Source organism: Canis lupus, chromosome 30 (assembly GCF_011100685.1).
Source record: "Canis lupus familiaris isolate Mischka breed German Shepherd chromosome 30, alternate assembly UU_Cfam_GSD_1.0, whole genome shotgun sequence".
Lineage (NCBI taxonomy): Eukaryota > Metazoa > Chordata > Mammalia > Carnivora > Canidae > Canis > Canis lupus.
Window position 1 is genome coordinate 19,357,629 of NC_049251.1, and position 13,236 is coordinate 19,370,864.

Sequence of the window (13,236 nt, forward strand, 5' to 3'; positions counted from 1 at the left end):
GCTAATCAGTTGTGGCTCTTTCTTACTGAGCCACACACTGAGGCCTCATAATCCATTTGATGGTGCTCCTGGAAGCCATCATTAATCAATAAGTTTAGATATAATGGATAAAACTTCTCCATTAAGGCCAAAATGAGTTCCTAAGTCTCTGACCCTCCATGACCCTATATATTTTTTTCTCAGTTCTTAACAGAACAGAATTAAGACCTTGTAGATATCTAGATATCTAGACCACAAGTCCTTTGATACTCTGTAGGCTCCAAATCAACTTTGCTCCAAAGTTACATATAAGTGGTACTATGTTTCAAGAACTACTGTGCTAAAAGCACCAGCTTATCCAAATTCTGTTTCCCTTTTTAGAAGCCAGTTTGTACCAATGGCAGATAGCTAGTGTTTCTTTGTCTGGCTTCAGTTACTTGGCAATTTCTACCATTACTATCTTATGTACTGTAGTAGGAAGGCAGGCATTATTAATTCTTATAAGTGCAGGATTATATACATTAATTCATAATTTTAATAGCTGACATTCAGAGTTAGACATAATTTTATTTTCTTTCCAAACCCATAGAAAAGAGCAATATTGAGCCCTTCTATAGATTAGCTGTTATGTTATCCAGAATCCAGCTGAACTGCTGCATTATATGCTCATGCTATGAAAATAGGATCATGTCCCTTTTTCAAAACCTGTTGTTGCTCCACTGGCTCATTGGGTGCAGACTCATTGCTTTGTGCTTTACAGACTGTTATTAGTTGGATTTATCACTGTGCCCTCATGTCTCATTATTTATCTTCCACCGTCACTCTGTGCTTGCTGTCTCTGTCACTGGCCCGGGATTAGGGGAAGGCAAGTGAGGAGGCAAGGGTGCAAAATCTATAAGGGCAAGATCTCAGAGTTGTACTCAGCTTTCTTAAATTTTGTATCCTAGACAGTTCACTTGTCTTATTGTAGTTCTGGCTTTGCCTTGTGTGATCACCTAAAAATACCAATTTTTATTTCTTTACCAGTTTTTAGGTCTTTGAAGCTAATTCACATGCATAGTCTAATTTTATTCTTTCAGCCCCTAGAAAGGCTGATGAAATTATTTTCCCCATTCCATGAGGCTACACATATTTTAGTTTCACAAAAGTTAAAAGTTAAGGAATCTCAGAACTTGATATCAAGTGTTCTGAATCTGAGTAGAATATTCTTCCCAGCAGAATGAAACTTAACCCCATTTTCTGTGCTCAGTAACAAAGCATGCCTTTTTCTTCCTTCAAAATATACATTTTAACTAACTTTTCAGTTATAATTATTTCATTTATTCCAAGATATTTCCCATTCCCATGTATTATTCCTCATTTGCTTTTGCAAATGTCTATTATGTGTTATTTATTATCTCTTAACTTTTGGGGGGACATCCTGTTTCCTTAATAGGTTGACCATTTTTTGAGGTGTGAGCAATATGTAATCTATAAAATCTTAAAATCTGGGATCCCTGGGTGGCGCAGCGGTTTGGCGCCTGCCTTTGGCCCAGGGCGTGATCCTGGACACCCGGGATCGAATCCCACGTCGGGTTCCCGGTGCATGGAGCCTGCTTTTCCCTCTGCCTGTGTCTCTGCCTCTCTCTCTCTCTCTCTCTATCTCTCTCTATGACTATCATAAATAAATAAAAAAATAAAAAAAAATTTTAAAAAAATCTTAAAATCTATAGAGCCTGAACTTGTCAATGGATTCTGTGAAAGATAGAAAGATTTATATTTATAGGCAAGCTTTATAGATGAAGAAACTGAGTGATAAGGAATGATGATGACAGCTAGCAATTATTAAGGACATCAGTGTTGCAAGGACTGTGCTAAACAATGAACATGCAACATTTTCATGGATTTCACAACCCAATGAGTTAGTTGTTCTTATTCACATTTTAAAAATGAAAAACAAAGTTTTAGGAAAAATAACAAACTGCCTATAGTCATAGCACTTATAAATTCAGGGCCAGAATTCAAACCCAGGTCTGACTCCATAATCCATGCATTTGAATGACCAGTCAAGGGCTGCAGAACCAGTGAAGGTTAAGTTGGAATTTGAGTCTAAGATGTAGTTCCTTTTTTGTTGTCCTAGTCTGCTTCTGATTTTCTGAAAAAAGTATAGGTATTTTATTTTTTATACTTTTTATTTAAGTGAACTGACATTATATTAATTTTAGCTTATCTTTACTAATTTGAATGTCCCCTTGCTCAAAATAAAAGCCTAAATAGAAACATTACCAGCTTCTGTATCTGCTACTTGTTTATGGAATGGATGTAGTGTCTTTTGAACATGCAAATATAAAGATTGCTCATTAGGATGTAGCTTCCATGTCTGTGCCTTACAGGTTAAGAAGCATAAGAAGGCCTGTGGATCCCTAAGTGAAAAAAGGAAGTGGGTTCTGAGAACCATATAGCACAGGGATGGCAAATAAGCAGCATGACTAATCTATCCCAGCCTTCTTTCCAGTGGGACTTGTAGTGCCTCACAACCCACTTCAGTACAGAACTCCAGGCAGCCACTACCACTGACTAGGGCTGGCTCTAGAGAGAAAACCTACTTGACATCGTTGACGATGGAGTGGAAGAGACTTAGTTTCCGGCCCTGGAAGTGGTACTTATTGGCTGAGTGGCCCTGGGCAAGTTATTTAACCTTGAAGATCCTCAATCATATCATTATTAAATAGAGGTAATGATAATGCCTTCTTTCCAGACTTGCTGTGAGGGTTAAAATGAAATACAACATAAGACCTGAATAGACATTAAGTATCTTGAAAACAAAGCAGGAAAAATGCATTTTTAAACTTCTCTTTCTAATTGCAAAGTCATCCAGAAATCAAAAATAATGATTGAGGAGACTCCAATATCCCATCTTTTTTGTTTTCTGATTTCTGAGCTTAATCAGAATATTTTGGGGTTTTCACAAATTTTTTTGTTCCTTTTTAAAAATGTAATGCCATCAGTTTATGGAATTTGAAGTCAGCCAGACCTAGGTTTGAGTTACAATTCTGTCATTTACTTGGAGTCTAGAGATAATGCTGAACTTCCAAGCATCTATCTCCTTATTTATAAAACAGGAATAACATTACCTATATCACAAAGCTACTGTGAGATTAAATAAGACAAAAGCACATAAGCCATAAATCACTTAGTAAATATTCCTTGTAATCATTCCTGCAAGGCAGGTCTCTAAGGGGCACCTATGCGCATTCCAGTGAAAGGAGCCATCTGGCCATGACACTGCACTTTGAGCCTGTCCTGTTTAGTGGGACCATTGTGCTAGCTGCTGTTTACCCAACTCTGATGAAGTTACTCAGTTCTCGTCCTTGGGTGCTTCCTGGCCCTTGTGCAATATCTCCTGGTTTGAGGCTGGATCCTCGAAGATCATGTGACCTAGTCACAACAGAGATGGTTATGCTTTAACTCCCTTTTGTACTCAGTGTTATGAACTATCAAGCAGAAAGAGACTGAAGGTACAGAGTTGGGGAATATTAGGGATCCTGCTCTACCTGATTTTTTATTCTGATTCAATAATTACTGATTGCCTACCATGCACCTGGCTCCAAGTGTATAAACAGGACATGCCCCTGCCTTGGGGGAATTCTGAGCCTGGTGATATGTGGAGAGAATAAAATTTCCCTTATATGAACAGTTACACAAAAGGTAAGTTGGATATAATAAGATTCTTTCAAGAAATATGTTTGAGTACATATGCCAACTTCAACGAGAGTACAAGTTTCTCAAAAGATCCTTTGAGATTGGAAGAAGGAAAGTGTAGCAGCATGACTAATTTATCCCAGCCTTCTTTCCAGTGGGACTCTGTAGTGCTTCACAGCCCACTACAGTACAGAACTCTAGGCAACCACTACCACTGACCAGGGCTGGCTCTAGAGAGAAAACCTGGAAATAAAAGCTACCAAGACATATGCAGACTTTAATGCGTATGGAAAATTTCTGTTGAATATATATAAAAATTGAAAATGAAAAATTTTTTCAAGTATATACACACACATATCATAAGTCTAAAGCTCAGTGAACTTTCACAAAGTGGACACACTGATGTAAACAATATGCTGATTGAGAAACAGAACCCTACCAACCCTCTCAAGCCCTCCCATCATGTCCTTTCTAGTCACTGCCCTCAGGGTAACTGGTATCTTATATCCTAATAGCATGAAATATATTTTTGTATCTGTGTACCTCATGTAAGTAGAAAAGTTGAGAGCATTTTCCCATTGAACATCAATTTATTATTTGATGCTTTCTTCATTAAACAAAACCAGGAAAGTTTGACTCACTGTATAGGCATGGAATAAAATATTCTCAGGCTTACATAAGAATCACCAACTCTTTCTGCCCAGGATGATGTCTTTGTATCTGAATGTTCTGATCCTGGAGGTTACATTTCAGAATGTGAACTCATTCATTAGAAAAAGCTTTATTTGATGGAGAGCCAGGTACTCGCTTCCCAGCAACACAGCTTAAGTAAATGCTCAACTCAGACAGTCAACATTACTGTCTCAAAAATCTTTCATTCTGACATATTATCACACATTTGTCATTAGGGAACTGCATACTCACATATGTCCATAAATATTTGGTCTTAGTAGACCCAAGTTGACCTGCTTGAGAATCAGAAGGGGGAAAAATCTTATCTCTGTCCTTGGAAAACGTACAATTAAATGAAGGGAAAGTTTGAATGTGGCCTCTGAGAGACTCTGTTTCCTTGAAAACAAAATCATTTTGCTCTAGTCAATCAATAACTACATGGTAAATGTGAATCTTAGGCTCAGAAAGAGGTTATCAGCCACAACATTTCTTAACACTTTCATAATGTTATCAGGAATTAAAAGGTAACATTTATCAAATATTTACAAGTTGCGTGGGACACAGTGGTGTGTAAACATATGAATCTGATAATATCCAAGCTGCAGTTTTAAAACAGATCCAAAAAAATCTCAAAAATGTTTACTCTTCAATGATACATTCTCCATCATGTAAAATTTTAACTATTGAGATGCTCTAATGACATGTGGAATGGGTCACACCAGGAGGAATGTATCTCAGGTGAAAGGTCAATATCAACACAGATAAAAGAGATTGCATTAGGTAGGTTATGCCAACCAGGAAGGACACACATTTTATACATGTAAAGAAAAAAAAAACTTATGAATGGAAAATCAGTTGATTTTAACTGTTATAAATGGAAAATCAACATCAGTTGATTACATATAAAAGGTGTGTATTGAAGAACACAAAAAAGAAATATCCCCATCTTCCTATGGTTAACTCTATTCTCCCTTTTATTATCTGTAGTGGCATTTGTCCAGATTTTTGGGGGACAGAAACTTCATTTATCATTCTCTTTCTCCTGTCTCCTGGGCACTTTGCCTCTGATTAGAGCTTATTCAGTGGCCTCTAGAGCCACTTCTATTGTGGTGGACCTTTATTCTATTAATTAGAGAGATGGTCTAGAAAATAAGAGGAAGGGGAGGAGGAGGAAAACAGAAGCATAAGCTGGGAGACAATAATCATAAAGAAAAAAGATCACTAGTTGGAAGAGTCACACAGCCCCAACACCTCAATCTCTACACACAAAGACACCCTCCTCTTGGTGAACTTGAATGGTTCATGACCCTGCTGTTCAGTTTGTACCTTGCACATTGCTGCTGTCTCTACCATCTCTTACCTGTGGGCCATGTATGAGGGCCAGAGCTCAGACAGTACTAGTGTGGGCTGGACTGGAGAGTAAGGTATATAGCTGTGGTGCTCTGAAAGATTTAGAACAATAAAATAACACTTTCCAGAAAAGAAAATTTCCTAAAGTAGATTTTATTGGTAGAACATTTGTTTCTTTGTTTTCAGAGTTGAAAGTGCTTACATTGTGAATTTCTTAGTTCTTAAATCTGAGAACTGTATTAGCTCTACAGTGATGGCAAACGGCAGCTAGAAATTCAAGGTTGCATCACAAGGGTAATTGGAAATAAGGCTCATATGGCCTTATAGAAATAAAACAACAACATCAACAAAATGTTTCTTCCTAAAACACAGTAGGTGAAGATTTTTATCAAACATGGGAAGGGGAACTGGGGATCAAGAGAACCAGGACTTGAATATCATGAGACATTGGGCTTCTACAGAGCAGGCATATGCATATTTTTTATTTCAGCATTTTGCTGAGAATGAAATGCTACAAGATGTAAAAGGTAATTATTCATTTTATTTTCATGCATAACAAATTAATGAAATAAAAAACATCCTAAGCTTTTTAAGTTAGGCTGTAGAATATAAATCAGATACCAGTTCATTAAATAGATATTCACCCTGTATAAATATGGGTGGGGAAAAAGGAGAGCTTTATAACTAATTGACTTCCTGCCCCAGGCACCCAAACGTCTTTCTGCAACTCTGGATTTGTCCCTCCAGGATACTACTGCCAAAATGATCAACACAGGGTCCCAAAATAACAATTTATTCTGCCCAAAGGACATTGTGCCCTCAGTCTCCTGGCCAGATGAATTGGCACAATTACATCCTTCTCTCTTGCTTTCCCCCTTAGGATATCCTAGGTGTCAGGGCTTTACATGTTGCGATGATTCAGAGCAAAAAATCTGCTAAGAGGAAAGACAGTGCTACAAGCGTCTTCTTAGATTCTTAGGTCCAAACTGATGGAGCGAAACACAAATCCTCCAATGGTTTGTTTCCTTCAAAACTTCACTGCCCCTCAGGCACATCCACAGATCAAGTGGAAAGCTAAATCCTTTCCTGACTCCTGACACAAATATATTGGCGTTAACCAACAATGGTCCCAAATTAACCAATTTCAAATCTTTTCCACTGCCTCCCTCCCCTTACCAAGAATTAGTGACTTAAAGACCATTGTGCAAATGCCAGTTTAATCTGCTGAGCTACAGTTCTCTCTCTGAAGCAGCCTGATAGAAAAGAAAACATATATTCATTTCCACTTTAGGAAATAGAACTCTGTTCATTGTGGTTTCTTGATGATTCCTTCTTATTTGCTTTGCATATTTTGCCTTAAAACTATCTTCTATCAGTATGTTCCTTTGGAGAGTTTTTGGTTTTTTTTTTTTTTTACTAAAGTTCCTTTACTCATTTTTCTTTCTGAGTCAGACTCACTGAGCTCTGCATGAACAAACCCTTTCATCAGGAAACCCCACAGCTCACCCTCAGGATGTTTAGGAACAGGCATGTATCTGCTGCAAAAAAAAAACTTTTCTCGATATAAATAAGTTCAAGGTAGGATTCTTAGCAAAGAGCTTGGCAGTTGAAAGAAGAAGGTGGTCATTTCCTCGGACAGAGGCTCAACATCCAACCCACTGAGGCCTGCAGTGGGGACTGCCAGGTATTAGAATGTGTGATTCTAAAGCCAAATGCAGGTAGGTACTTAAGCATTGTTTCTGACCCTCAAGTGCTACCTGCTGGAGAATTACTCACCACCAGTACTTCACTGCGATTTAAAAAAGATGATGCTATTACTTCCTGGGGAGAGAGATGGGAGAGGAAAAGTACCAGGAAAATTCCCAATGAAAATGAAAAAAGAGGAGGCATTTATATAAGAATTCCTTAGTAGTCCTTCAAGACTAAAATCTTATATATAAAATTTTGCAACAAAACACAAATAGGCCATGTCTATTCACTGCTCATCTCTGGGACTCTTACCAAGAGGGACGTAGCTTTCTATTGAACTATCAGTTTAACGAAGGTGAGTTCATCTGAAGGATCACCTTCATTTTCCATTTGTTCATACAATCAGTCACTATTAATTACTGAGTGCCAACTTATGCCAGGTGTGGTAGTAGGTACTGGAGATACAATAGTGAACCAAACCAGACATTTCTACCTCTCCATATAGGTGAAGAACAAGACATTAATTAATTAATCACACAAATAAACATAAGATTACTAAGCCCTCCAAGGAGAGGAACATGGGACTATGCAAACCCATAATAGTATTGTTTGTCCTAGTCAAGAAGGCAGGGAATGCTTACCTGAGGAAGCGTTGATTGAGGGGCTGAGGAGATGGCTGGATTGGGAAGAATGAGAATGGACTGAGGTAAGATAGGCCAGAAACAGACCTTTAGGCACACGATCATGCAGGCACTCATTAAGGCCGTGTCAAGGCTTGGGTTTTATCCTAAGAGCAATGGAAAGCATTGAAGGGTTTTACACACGAGAAATGATAGGATATGATATGAGATGACATGACGTGACATAACACTATTAGGTTGGATTTCTCTGCCTGCAGCAGGTTGGTGGTGGCAAGAACAGAAGGGCAGGCAAGCTATCAATAGACAGAAAGGGACCAGAAAGGTGACTGGTAGAGGTTATTTCATTTAGAAATCTTTACACATTGATTAAATCAATCTGATACTGTCTCGTCAACAAATGGTGTTAGGAAAACCGGACAGCAATATGTGGAAGAATGAAACTGGACCATTTCCTTACACATACACAAAAATAAATTCAAAATGGATGAAAGACCTAAATGTGAGACAGGAAACCATCAAAATCCAAGAAAAGAACACAGGCAGCAACCTCTTTTACCATGGCTGTAGCAACTTCTTACTAGACACGTTGCTGGAAGCAAGAGAAACAAAAGCAAAAATGAACTATTGGGACTTCATCAGGATGAAAACCTTCTGCATGATAAAGGAAACAATCAACAAAACTAAAAAGCAGCTTACAAAATGGGAGAAGATATTTGCAAATGACATATTTGTTGAAAAGTTAGTATCCAAAATCTGTAAAGGACTTATCAAATTCAATACCCCCAAAACAAATAATCCAGTTAAGAAATGAGCAGAAGACACAAATAGACATTATTCCAAAGAAGATAGCCAGATGGCTAATAGACACATGAAAAGATGCTCCACATCACTTATCAAGCAAATATAAATCAAAACCATGATGAGATATCACCTCACACCTGTCAGAATGGCTAAAATTAACAACTCAGGAAACAAAAGATGTTGACAAAGATACAGAAAAGGGGAACCTTCTAACACTGTTGATGGGAAATGCACACTGGTGCAGCCACTTTGGAAAACAATATGGAGGCTCCTCAAAAAGTTAAAAATAGAACTATCCTATGATTCAGCAGATGCACTACTAGGTGTTTACCCAAAGGATACAAACATATGGATTTGAAAGGGTACATACATGCACCCCAATGTTTATGGCAGCAATATCAACAGAACCAAACTATGAAAAGAGCCCAAGTGTCCATGGACTGATGAATGGATAAAGGAGACGTAGCATTTATGCACAATGGAATATTACTCAGGATTCAAAAATAATGAAATTTTGCCATTTACAATAATGTGGATGGAGCTAGAATGTATTATGCTAAGCAAAATAAGTCAATGGGAGAAAGACAAATACCATATGACTTCACACATATGTGGAATTTAGGAAACAAAACAGGTGAACATATAGGAAGGGGGGGAAAGAGAGAGGAAAGCAAACTAGAAGAGACTCTTAATGATAGAGAACAAACTGAGAGTTGATTGGAGGGAGGGTGGGGGGATAGGTTAAATGAGTGATGGATATTAAGGATGGCCCTTCTATGATGAGCATTGGGTGTTATATGTAAGTGATGAATCACTAAATTCTACTCCTGAAAAAATAAAAGAAGAAGAAGAAGGCCTGGAAAATGGCATGACTGGTTATCTTTAGAGCAGTGGTTCTCAGTGGGAGTGATTCTGCTGCTAAGAGATGTATGTACGGGGCAATGACTAGTAACTTTTTTAGGAGGAGTATAACTGGCATAGAACATTATATTAGTTTATAATTATATTAATATACATGAGACAATATTTGTATATATATCAAAATGATCACAATAAGCCTAAGTTAACATCTATCACCATACATAATTACAAAATGTATTTTTCTTATGGTGAGAAATTTTAAGATCTATTCTGCTAGCAACTTGCAAGAGTGTAATACAGTATTGTTAACTGTAGTCACTATGGTGTACATCTCATGGTTATTTATTTTAAACTTGGAAGTTTGTACATTTTTATCCCCCTTCACTTATTTTTCCCACCCATACCCCCTGCCTCTGGCAATCACCAATCTGTCATCTGTATCTATTTTTCATGGAAAAATACTTTTTAAAAATTTTTTAAAAAGATTTTATTTATTTATTGATAAATAAATAAATAAGAGAGAGAGCGAGAGAGAACGCAGCAGAGACACAGGCAGAGGGAGAAGCAGGCTCCATGCAGGGAGCCCAATGTGGGACTCGATCTGGGGTCTCCAAGATCAGGCCCTGGGCTGAAGGCGGCGCTAAACCACTGAGCCACCGGGCTGCCCTGGAAAAATACTTTTAAGTGAGTGTTGTTCTCATGAAGTATCTTTGTCTAGTTCTAAAGATAAAAGTGAGGTTATCAAAATTTATTAGCCAAAATAAAATCAATCTGATACTTACAAGGTAAATCAAATCCTGTTTTTTTGTCTGACACCCCATATAATTCTTCTGTGGGGCCTATTTACATTTTCCTACTCCCCTTTTAACATCTTTCCCTCCATTAATTCAACAGAGGATTTGCTTCTGCCATTTATAAGACAAAATCACTTAGCCAACCTGTCTAAGAATCTTTCTTGGTAAAAGGACTAATTATAGTCTCTAGTCTTTCCTCATGGGGTTGGTTATTATGAGTATAATCTGCAGTAATAGGTGTGAAAGTGCCCTGTACACTAGAATATGTGAGATCAATGTAGGTTGGCATTATTGTAATGCTTCTAATTATGTGTGACATCTGCCTTCTCTGGGAGTTAATAGAATGTCAATTTGAATATTTGGACAGGAAAAATAAGTTTAGATACTTTAATTAGGATACTCACCAAACTCCTGGCAAGGCAATAATTAGTTCAAAAGTAAAAGGGTAAAACAGAGGCAGACCTAGAGAGGATATTGGGATGACTTTGTAGCCACAGCCTCAGGTCTCTGCACATTATGAGGCTGTATTCCAATCCATTTGCTATGGTGAAAAGGCATGTGTAACGGCAGTAGGTAGCAATTGTGCCCTCAGAATGCATCCATTCACAAATGGGAGGAGCTAAAAAGGCTCTAAGAACTGAGAGATGATGTCATTGCTGTCCTTGTGGGGCACTGGCAGGGAAGAGCCTCTGGTCTCCCCAGAAGAACAAACAGCTATGCTTAACCTCCAACTTCTGTTTGTGTAAGCAGGTTCAGGATTTGATCAAACAAACCTACTTTTGACAGGGCAAGGTGGGGGGTGGTGTATCTCAGGGATGGGACTAGGGAGCAAAAGAATTAGGCAAGAGTTAAAGATAAAAATATATCAAACTTATATAGGGCTTTCCATCCAAATTCCATGGAGGCCAAGCTGCTGCAGGAATCATAGCCTTTTAGATATGTCTGTTCTCTGTTCTCTTGCCCTTCCTCATTAGAGTTCGATATAATCTCTGATGACTTTGGGAATAGAAAGGGCCCTATTCATTTTCCAGGGAAGCAGTAGGAAGTCATGAACTTGTTTGTGCAGGGGAGTGCAGAATAAGGAAGGAAGGTGTTGGGAGCATCCTCGTCATCTGTGAGCATGGTCTCTGATGCACTGAGGATCAGTTCTAACCGTATAACACTCTGGGTCTCTCCTAAGGTCATTTCAAAATGTATTGGAAAAGTCCTCTCCAAATTGAAGAGGTGAATTCTAATGTGTAGTAGTAACCCTCTCTAGATATTTCTACTTTCTCTTGGTAAGGTAGTAGTACTCCTTGGGGACAGTTATGAAGGGATGCTCAGGATATTCAAACCAGGCTCGTAAGATGCTTCCATTTGAAAGCAAAGATAGCTCTTAGGGTCTTAGGAGATAAGATGCTGAGAATCCCACTCCCTGTCTTGCAAGGAGCCTTTGGGATGGCATGTTTGTGACTATGTGTGTCTGTGTGTATGCAGCAGAGAGTGGAGGGGTTGCACATTCACCTTTGTAAGAGATTGAGTATATAAAGGGGAGCTGACGAATCCTCTGGAAGTTTGGATGGTCTATCAAATCTAATAAACATTTACTGACATGGAGTGTGAGATGCTCTTGAAGCTGGGTGGGACTTAGAAGGCTGAGGCAGACATTGCAAGTAGAAGGAATAGCTGGAGCAAGGAAAATGAAATATGAAAATGTTGGACTTAGACAAAAAAATATCCAGTCAGCATGGCTGTACATTTCTGAGCTGGTTATAGAGGCAAAATAAGACTGGAAAGATTAAGTCTGGTCAAATTATAGAGAGTTTGGAAAGCCAGTCAGAAAGGTGGGAGGACCATTTATTCAATCATTCCAGAAATCTTTACTGAGTATGACTATTTGGGCCAAACACCATTCCAAGTGCTTGAGATACATCGGGGGAAAAATCGTGAACATTGCTGCCATTACAGGATTTACATTCTAGGGAAGAAAATCTGCTATTATATGCCTTTGGTCTCAATGCTCATCAACTAAATTAATCTCTACAACAACCCCATGAGGTTGCTACTATTATTAACCTGCTTTTAAGATGGGAAATTGAGGCACAGGGAAGTTAAACATAATTGCCCAAGGTCACACAGCTAGTAAATGTCTAAAGTTGCTTTTAACAACTTCATTATACTAGTTGCAAGAGCTGAAGGAGGAGAATTTCAATGGTATGTTTGGCAAGAGGGGCTGGTGAGGAGTCAGTAATTGCAAGATTATACCATAACGAACTACCACAGATGAATGAGGTGGTTTAAATAACAGACATTTATTTCTCACAGTTCTGCAGGCTGGAAGCCTGAGATCAGGGTGCTAATATGGTCAGATTCTGGTGAGAGGTCTCTTCTTGGCTTACAGATAACCACCTTCTTGCTGTGTCTTCACATGCCCTTTCCTTTGTGCTTATACATGGAGAGAGCAATTTCTCTCTTCTTCTTTCTTTTTTTAACCACTCTGTTTTGGTGTGATTGCCTACAAAGAGCTCTGCATATACACAATAAATGTGTACAACTTGATTGGTTTAGAAATAAGTGTGCATCCATTGAATTACTACCACAATCTGTACCATCAATATATTCATCACGTTCAAAAATTCCTTCTGTTCCATTTATGACTAGTGTTATTATTATTATGTGTGTTTAATAAGAACACTTAACTAAAACAGTCAAATGTAGAAGCAAAGAGTAGAATGGTAGTTGTCAGAATCTAGGAGGAGGGGGAAATAAGGAGATGTTAGTCAAAAGGG

The 13,236-nt window shown here is 38.3% G+C and overlaps 1 long non-coding RNA gene across 3 annotated transcripts in view; it reads right to left on the bottom strand.

Moving 5' to 3' along the window:
• The window catches only part of LOC102151499, a 48,289-nt gene extending 37,261 nt beyond the window's left edge, over positions 1 to 11,028 (bottom strand). For 2 of the 3 annotated variants that reach the window (XR_005381682.1, XR_005381680.1), the window contains exons 1-2: positions 10,873 to 11,028; positions 8,013 to 8,158 (exon numbers count right to left, since the gene is read on the bottom strand). This is a non-coding gene — a long non-coding RNA (uncharacterized LOC102151499). Of the gene's footprint in view, positions 1 to 5,692; positions 5,775 to 8,012; positions 8,159 to 10,872 lie in introns of all 3 variants that reach the window. The other variant, XR_005381681.1, reaches the window with a different exon arrangement.
• Between the last annotated feature and the right edge of the window lie 2,208 nt (positions 11,029 to 13,236).